The sequence below is a fragment of the Pinus tabuliformis genome, chromosome 4_2, assembly GCF_031772625.1.
Source record: "Pinus tabuliformis cultivar Carrire ecotype Pingquan chromosome 4_2, CPIR1, whole genome shotgun sequence".
In the NCBI taxonomy this organism is placed as follows: Eukaryota; Viridiplantae; Streptophyta; class Pinopsida; order Pinales; family Pinaceae; genus Pinus; species Pinus tabuliformis.
In genome coordinates this window covers 285,538,731-285,546,913 of record NC_142304.1, presented here as the reverse complement: position 1 = coordinate 285,546,913, position 8,183 = coordinate 285,538,731, and positions in this window count along the sequence as shown.

Genomic DNA, 8,183 nt, shown 5'->3' with positions numbered 1-8,183 from the left:
ATCTAGGAGTCATAATTCTCTACATTCATTCTCCCACATCAGGGTAACTGACCCTTTCACATGTATTAATGAAGAAACATGTGAAAATTGGTGCAAAATAGGTTACAAGTTCTACCACAACTACTACAACACTAGTGACATTGTTGCAACACCATGCTTTAGTTCTTGAAACACCAAACATGATGCTACAACACCAATCGAGTTTCTACAAAATTAGCTATGTTGTTATGACATCATTATATATTGTTGTGACACTGATGGGACCATTAATGTGACATTGATGATACCATTTCTATGACAACAATGGTTGACCATTACCACAACTCCAAATGTAGTGGATTCACGTCACTATTTTGTGTGGTTGTTACACCAACTAGGATAAGGTTGGATCCACCAAAAATATGGATCAGGTGACACTATGGATAAGAGGATAGGACAAAATTTCAAAGAGCCAACTCACCCAATGGTAACTACCCCTATCAACATGAAGATTAATCCAAATAAATGCCAAAGTCTCAATACGTAATCTTGCTAATCTTAGTCCATCTATTAGAAATGAAATGAGGAGAAACCTAAGGATATTATATCCTCCTGGTTATCATCAACTCTTTCTTGCTCAAAATAGATGATGTATTTTGTATAAAGACCACTACTAAACTCGAGTAGATTGGCAATATTATAGCTAGAAAAGTATTCAATTAGTAGCATTGTAATTGAGAACTTTGTTGCTTGAATATGAGGCATTGGATTGGTTCCTATAACACTTTTCTTGTGTAAATGAAAATTTGAGTTTAGCTATTGATTGATAGTTCCACCTCATTACTTTTTCTAGAGAGGTAGGCCCCTTTCCTTAGGTGAGTATTGTGGCATAGTCGATTAGGCTTGGCTTATAATTCAATTTGTTTTTATTAATAATTCTTTATTTCTACAACACCAGATATAATACTATGTATTAGCTTAATTCTTATGCAATTAATCATTGTTTCCTTTATTATTTCAACATTAACACTTTGTTAAATAATTAATACACACACACATGTGTTTGTGCGTGTTTTGTTACTCATATGATTTGGTTGATTAAAATTGTTTTGAATGATATATAGAATTGATTACATGTATAATTTTTGGGTTTCTCACTAGAGGATTAAGTGTGGAAAGACGATCTTTAAATACAGTCACACATAGATTTTCTTTGCTACAACACAATTGAATTGAATTTACTTTCAATTAATTTCTTTTCGTTGTCAACTATGGTCACAAGATAATTTTGTTGTTAACTAGGGTCACAACACATTTTCTTCTACGATAGTTGAAGCTAGATCAGTAAGTAGTTTTTATTGTTCTCTTCAATTGGACACATTTGTTTATATTCTAGTTGAAGACAAATAGTATTAGAAATTTTTCTTTTGGGTTCAGTTGGGGCTCACAACACATTTACATCCAGATCTTGCTGAAGTAGTTTACCTTGTTTGTAGTAGATTTATCTTTAGTTGGATTTAACATTGGTGACTCTATCAAAGATATCTTGAAACCCTTAAGAATGTGTGTTTCTATAAGTGTTCTTACTGCAACTTCATAAATAGATAGTATAAAACCAAGATTGTTCTAGCACAAGCTTTGCACAATAGTTCACAAGCATCATATAAATTAGTGTTTTGATAATTAAATTAATAGTATTTCAAATTTAATCTTTTAAACAATTAAAAGGCCCATCACTTTTTGTGATGTGTCAGGGGAACTATCAACAATGCAAACATTTTTTACTGTATCTATTATTTTAGTGTAATATTTTAGGGTTTACTTCATTTATGTTAAATTGGTGTGTTTATTTCCTATTTGTACTTGATTCTTTTCCAGTTAAGATAATTTTTAAAATTTCATGAAAAGTAATAGATACCTAAATGGTTGATTTACAAGCTCTATAAAAAGAAAATCCACAAAATAACATTGCAACGAAATCAATTCAAGGAAAAGGATTTAGTTAGCCCTATTATTAGAAACTAGTAGCCAAATATCTAGCCAAAAGAAATACTAAATCTTTTTCTATAGAATCAAACCATCCAGTCAAATACATAGGAATTGAATCCTCAATGCATACATACATATTATTTCCTTGGGATTATGAAGCAAATAGACAATGAAGCCACAAAGTTGAGTCATGAAGTAGTTATGCTTCTACCACTTTAGAATAGCAATAAAACAATTTCCAATAGAATAGAGAATAAATGGTAGAGGAAGAAGTCATTCATCACATGAAACAGGTATCTATCACTCTCGACTTTATTATCAAGATGATATATTGGGTAACTGATCAGGTGATCAATATTTAGCTCAAAAATCAAAGTTATCAGAATCACTAAAAACCTAAATGATTGCGTCCGTCTCGGCGATATGATCCCAACACAACTCATTTCACCCGAAACGGATCTCGTATGAGAAAGATATCACGTTCTATCCACTTTTCCAAAAAGAGGAATTTTGAAAGAAAAAAAGTATAATCACTGCATAGTCAGTGGTCCGTACTGCTGACATGGTAGGTGACTGTGTAAGTCAAATGTTCGGTCAATGGGCAGTGAGGTCATGCCAAGTGGCGCATTTCAGTTGGTCGATAGTTTTTCGAGTTGGTGTGATTTCATTAGGTAGATGAGGACCAATGAGAAGGAGACATGTGGCAAACTCGGATGCTGCTACGTGTCCCTCCCCAAAGGCCTGGCATCGGTGCGTAGTGACAAACTTTTATGTCTGGTCAGCTTAGTCGAACTGGTGACCTCACATGCACAAATTTGGAGTCTTACCATTATACCACTACCATGTAACTTAACATGTAACAAGCAAAATTACTATTTTAAGTTTAAAGCGCCGAAGGTTGGGGAAGGAGAGGGCCATCCCCCTCACATGTGACCATAACGCATAACTGGAGGCTAGTAGTTACACTAACTACTCGCTTAATGCACTAATCAAGATTAAACATTAATTAATCCATACTTATCTGTTAATTAAAGAGCAGTTAACTTGGCGGTATTTTGGTGGTCCAATAAATTCAGGATTTTCTCCAAATTTAGCTAGATTAACTAGAGTTCTCTAGTTTTGATGGAGATTTCCTAGGAGAAACTGAAGAAGCCATAACTTTTGCAAATTTTGACAAATTTTGGCTCATAAAAAGTCATTCCTAGATGATTTTGATGTTCTAAGCACATTGAAGTAGGTTTCAGGAGCAATAGAGCATTGTAAACAACACGTTTTTCCATTTTGAGCTAATACAGAGGCCCAAGCCATGGAAGTTGGACCAAGGAGATGTAGCCCAGGAGGGGTGAAATCCTTCATCAAAACACTGTGTTAAGTGTTCATTTTGATGTTTTATTGTATATTTTTTTGTTGTTGTTCAACACTTCATTTACATGTTATTTTTCTCATAAATTTGACATAAAACTTGACAAATTTACCTATTATATTCACAAACACCATAAAGGAAACCTATGCACATAAATAAAATTATGAGCAATTGTTTTTAATTATGAAGTTGAAATTAGCACAACAAAACTAACATTCAATAACAGATCAAGTTGGTATCAAAGCAAAAGGTTATTTTCTTGACTGCTTGAGTTTGTGCAAGTAGGGTTTTAATCGTTGCAAATTTGTGATGCTTACAAGATTAAAGTTGCAGAGATGAGAAGGGAAATTATTGGTTGCAAATCCTGAGGTAATGCCCAGAAGAAGGAGAGCCACAAGGCCAAAATCTCCACCCGAAGTTTCAATCCTTACTGCACTTGAAGCACCTCAAGTTTTACCTTCAGATGAGATTAAGGAGGTACAAGTACCAGAAGTTGAGCTTGAATCCAAATCCATCATGTATGGAGCAAGAGAGACTGAAATTGTTTCAGAAAAGGAAGCATATGAGAAAGATTTCTATTATTTAACTAACATGGTTAGAGTCCTCTATGAAGAGAGGAGTACTAGAATGGCTAGGGAGAGTTCTAAGTCCCCGCATGGAGAGATAAGCTTAGAAGATAAAAAAGATGAAAAGAAGGATTCAAAAGGTAATGGAGGAAATTATCCTCCATATCCACCATATTCATCATCTTCCTCATCATATTCATCATCCTCATCATCACAAACAACATCATCTTCTACTTCCACCACAAACAATGTTCATGCTCATTCAAAAACCCCAAAAGAAAAAACTCCGTTACCCAAATTGGACATTAAGTTTGAACTTCCCATGTACAATGGTGAGGTAAATGCAGAGAAGTTAGAAAATTGGATTCAATAATTGGAGGTTTATTGTAGAATTTAGAACCTTCAAGGAGATGACATAAAAATACAGTTGGCTTCGTTGAGGCTAGAAGGAGCAGCACTAGTTTGGTGGGAAGCAAAGACTCAAGAGGAAATGTGAATTCATGGTAAGATATCCATTTCTTGGGTTGAATTTGTTTCTTCAATTAAAAAATAGTTTTAACCTTTAACCTACATGCAAACAGCCATTATGATTTGGAAAAACTTTAGGCAATTCAAGGGCCAAACAATTCAAGGCTATACCCAGGAGTTTAGGAAAAGGGCTTTGTTGTTAGGATTAAACTTGAATTCCCATGATACTCTCTTGAAATATATTGGGGGTTTACATTCCTACTTAAAAAAACACACTATCCTTATGTTCAATCCAAGAAATTTAGATGAGGTATGTGTGCAAGGCACACACCTTGAAGCAAGAGGAAAGAACATTTAGGAAGAGGGTAGTAAAAAAGAAGCCATTCAAGGGTAAGGAGAAAGAGAAGGGCGGAAAGTGGAAAGGAAAGAAGAATGTAAGTGTAAAGAAAGAAGGGGAGAAAACTATATGCAAACATTGTTCTAAACCGGGGCATGATGAAATCCACTGTTGGAAACTACATCCTGAACTAAGGCCTAAGAAACCAAACAATAAGGGGAAACAAAAGATGTTTGCTACCACACAACACGATCTTGGATCTGATTCTGGTGATGAGACCAAGACTTTAGCCATGGTCACAAAGGGAAAAGAAGCTATAGAAAGCACTAGTTCCTCACATAGTCACAACAACACTCCAAATGAAGAATCAAGGATAGAGTTGTTCCATGTAAGGGTAATTTCAAACCATACAAAGATTGATGCATTATTTGATAGTGGGTCAAAATTGAACTTAATTTCAGAAGACTTGGTTAAAAAGCTTAACCTTGAAATTGCACCTCATCACAGGCCATACCCTTTGGGTTGGATAGTCAATAATGCACAATTACAGGTTACAAGGAAATGCTTATTCAAGTTTTCCATTACTGAAAAATTCATTGATGAAGTTGAGTTAGATGTAGTTCCACTTGACATCTCAGAAATTATTCTGGGAAGCCCATATTTGTATGGTAGGAAAGCGGTATGTTATTGCTATGAGAACAAATATCTATTGCTCAAGGATGGAGTGGAGTATATTGTGAGAGCCCATTGCAAAAAGTTAAACATTTCTTTGGTTAATGCATGGTAGATGAAGAGACTATTAAATGCAAGTAAAAATTTTGTGCTTCTCATGATCAGGAAAAAGTATGATATAGATTATGAATCTTTTGAAAGTTGTCATGATAAGTTAAAATCTGATTTGTTTTATATGGTAAGAAAGCATGGTGAGATGTTTCAGGAACCAAAGGGGTTACCTCCCAAGAGGGGAATTCAGCATGAGATACACTTGCAACAAGATGTTCCACTTCCAAACATTGGCATGTATCGCATGTCGATCATGGAGAGCATGGAAATCAAGAATAAAATTCAAGAATTGTTGAACAAAGGTATCATATGCCCATCTAATTCACCATGTGGTTCACCAATTGTTTTGGTGCCAAAGAAGGATGGGACTTGGAAGAAAAAATAGCAATAAATTTCCTCCAATATTTTGTTGCCCCAAGAAAGCTTCTTACCTTTGTAACTGTATTGGGCTTGGGCCAATTCACAATGACCTCAAACTTAGAGGTTATATCTTCAGCTCACCTCCTCCAACAATGTGTCCCAAATATACTAAAGAATTCTTGCCAAATTCACACTTTGACATCTTTAAAAATAATTGTTCTTTTCTCAAGACATCAAGTACTTTGTTCACATGCATGACATGTTCATATCTGGATTTGTTGAATATGATAATATCATCTAAGTAAACAGTGACAAAATCATTTAGAAATGGTCTCAATACATCATTCAAAACTCTCATGAAATTAGTTGGAGCATTTGTAAGACCGAAAATCATAACAAGCCATTCAAACAATCCTTGTTTAGTTTTAAATGTGGTTTTCCAAATGTCCTCTTTAGCTATTCTAACTTGATGATAACCACTTTGTAAGTCTAACTTAGTGAAATACTTTGCATACCTCAATTTATCAATAAAATCATCAATTCTTGGGAGGTGCATAGAAATCCACACACATGCATTGACTAGTGTCAAAAAAGTCTTCCATTGGGGAGATGTACAGCAAAAAGCATTTGATCCTTTAAAACAAAAGATCAGTTCAGCACCGCTATTGGCTCTTCCAGATCTTAGACAACCATTTGAGATTCAAACGGATGCTAGTGATTACACCATGGGATAAGTTCTTATGTGGCATGGTAAGTCCATTTCATTTCATTCTGAAATTTTTAATGGTGTTGTGACTAACTATCCCGCTTATGACAAAGAACTTTATGCATTGGTGCAAAGTGTTAAAAAATGGAAACACTACTTGATGGGGAAGGAGACCATTATCCATATTGACCATCAACCATTGCAGTACTTACAGTCATAGTCAAAGAGTTGTAGTAATCATGACACTTCAGATGGATGGGTTTTCAACAAAAGTTTCATTTGGTTATCAAGTATAAAAAGGGAATCTACAATAAGGTAGATGATATGCCTTCTAGGCCTATTGTAAATTCATCTATTATACTCAAGCACAATTATGTTTTACATGAAAGTTACATTGAGCAATATGCATATGATAATGACTTTCAAGATGTGTATACAAGCTTTTGGCAAGGAAACCAAATTGAAGATTTAGATTACCATGTACATAACAGTTTGTTGTATCACTTGGGCAAGTTATGTATTCCACAGGGAGAAAGAAACAATATCATAAGGGAGGCGCACACTTCATTGATTGTTGGACACTTTGGTGTAGGAAAGACAATAACGAATATCCAAAGGTATTGTTATTGGCCACGCATGTTTGATAATGTATCTTGTCTCATTAGAGGATGTTCTTTGAGTGCAATAAGTAAGCCTAGCAATAGGAAACTAAGATTGTACACTCCACTTCTGGTACCTTCACGTCCATGGGAGAGTATCTCAATGGATTTTGTAGGACATCTTCAATTGTTAAGTAAAGGTCATGATTATTTGTATGTAGTTGTAGACAGGTTCAGCAAGATGTGTATTCTAATGCTATGTAAAAAGAAAATTACAGCTGAACAAACAACTCATGTTTTCTTTCAAAATATTTGGGTTCATTTTGGTCTTCCTACTTCCATTGTAAGTGATCTAGATTCTCGGTTTGTTGGGAATTTTTGGTCAAATTTGTGGGACATGATGGACACTAAGGTGAAGAGTACAACCTATCATCCGCAAACAGATGGAAAAACTGAGGTTGTTAACAAGATAGTCATTTATCTTCTTATAGGATATTGCAGAAAACATCCCAAGTTGTGGGATGAACATTTGCATTACATACAACATGCATACAACAGGGCAAAGTATTCTTCCACAAACACATCGCCATTTGAGACATGTTTTGGGTACTTTCAAAGATCACCACTGGACTTCATATTTGAGAAAGATGTCTCTATTGATTGTCATAGTGACATTGATAAGGCAAGGAAGTTCATTGAGCAAATTCAGTTGATACATCACACAGTGCAAGAACAGCTTGAAAAAATTCAAAGCAGCTACAAGGCAAGGCATGAAAAACACCGTGTCAATCATAAATTTCAAGTTGGAGATGAAGTTTGGTTATATATTAGAAAAGAGAGACTTCAAGGGGAAGATAAAAAGTTGAAGCCAATCTATTATGGTCCTTTTAAAATTCTAGAAAAGATTGGTAACAATGCATTTAAGCTAGATTTGACTCCTTATATGAAAATATACTATGTTGAGAATTTGAGATTGTTTGCGCCTCCTTTGATTGATGATCAAGGAGAACATGTTCAACTACCATCAATAGAT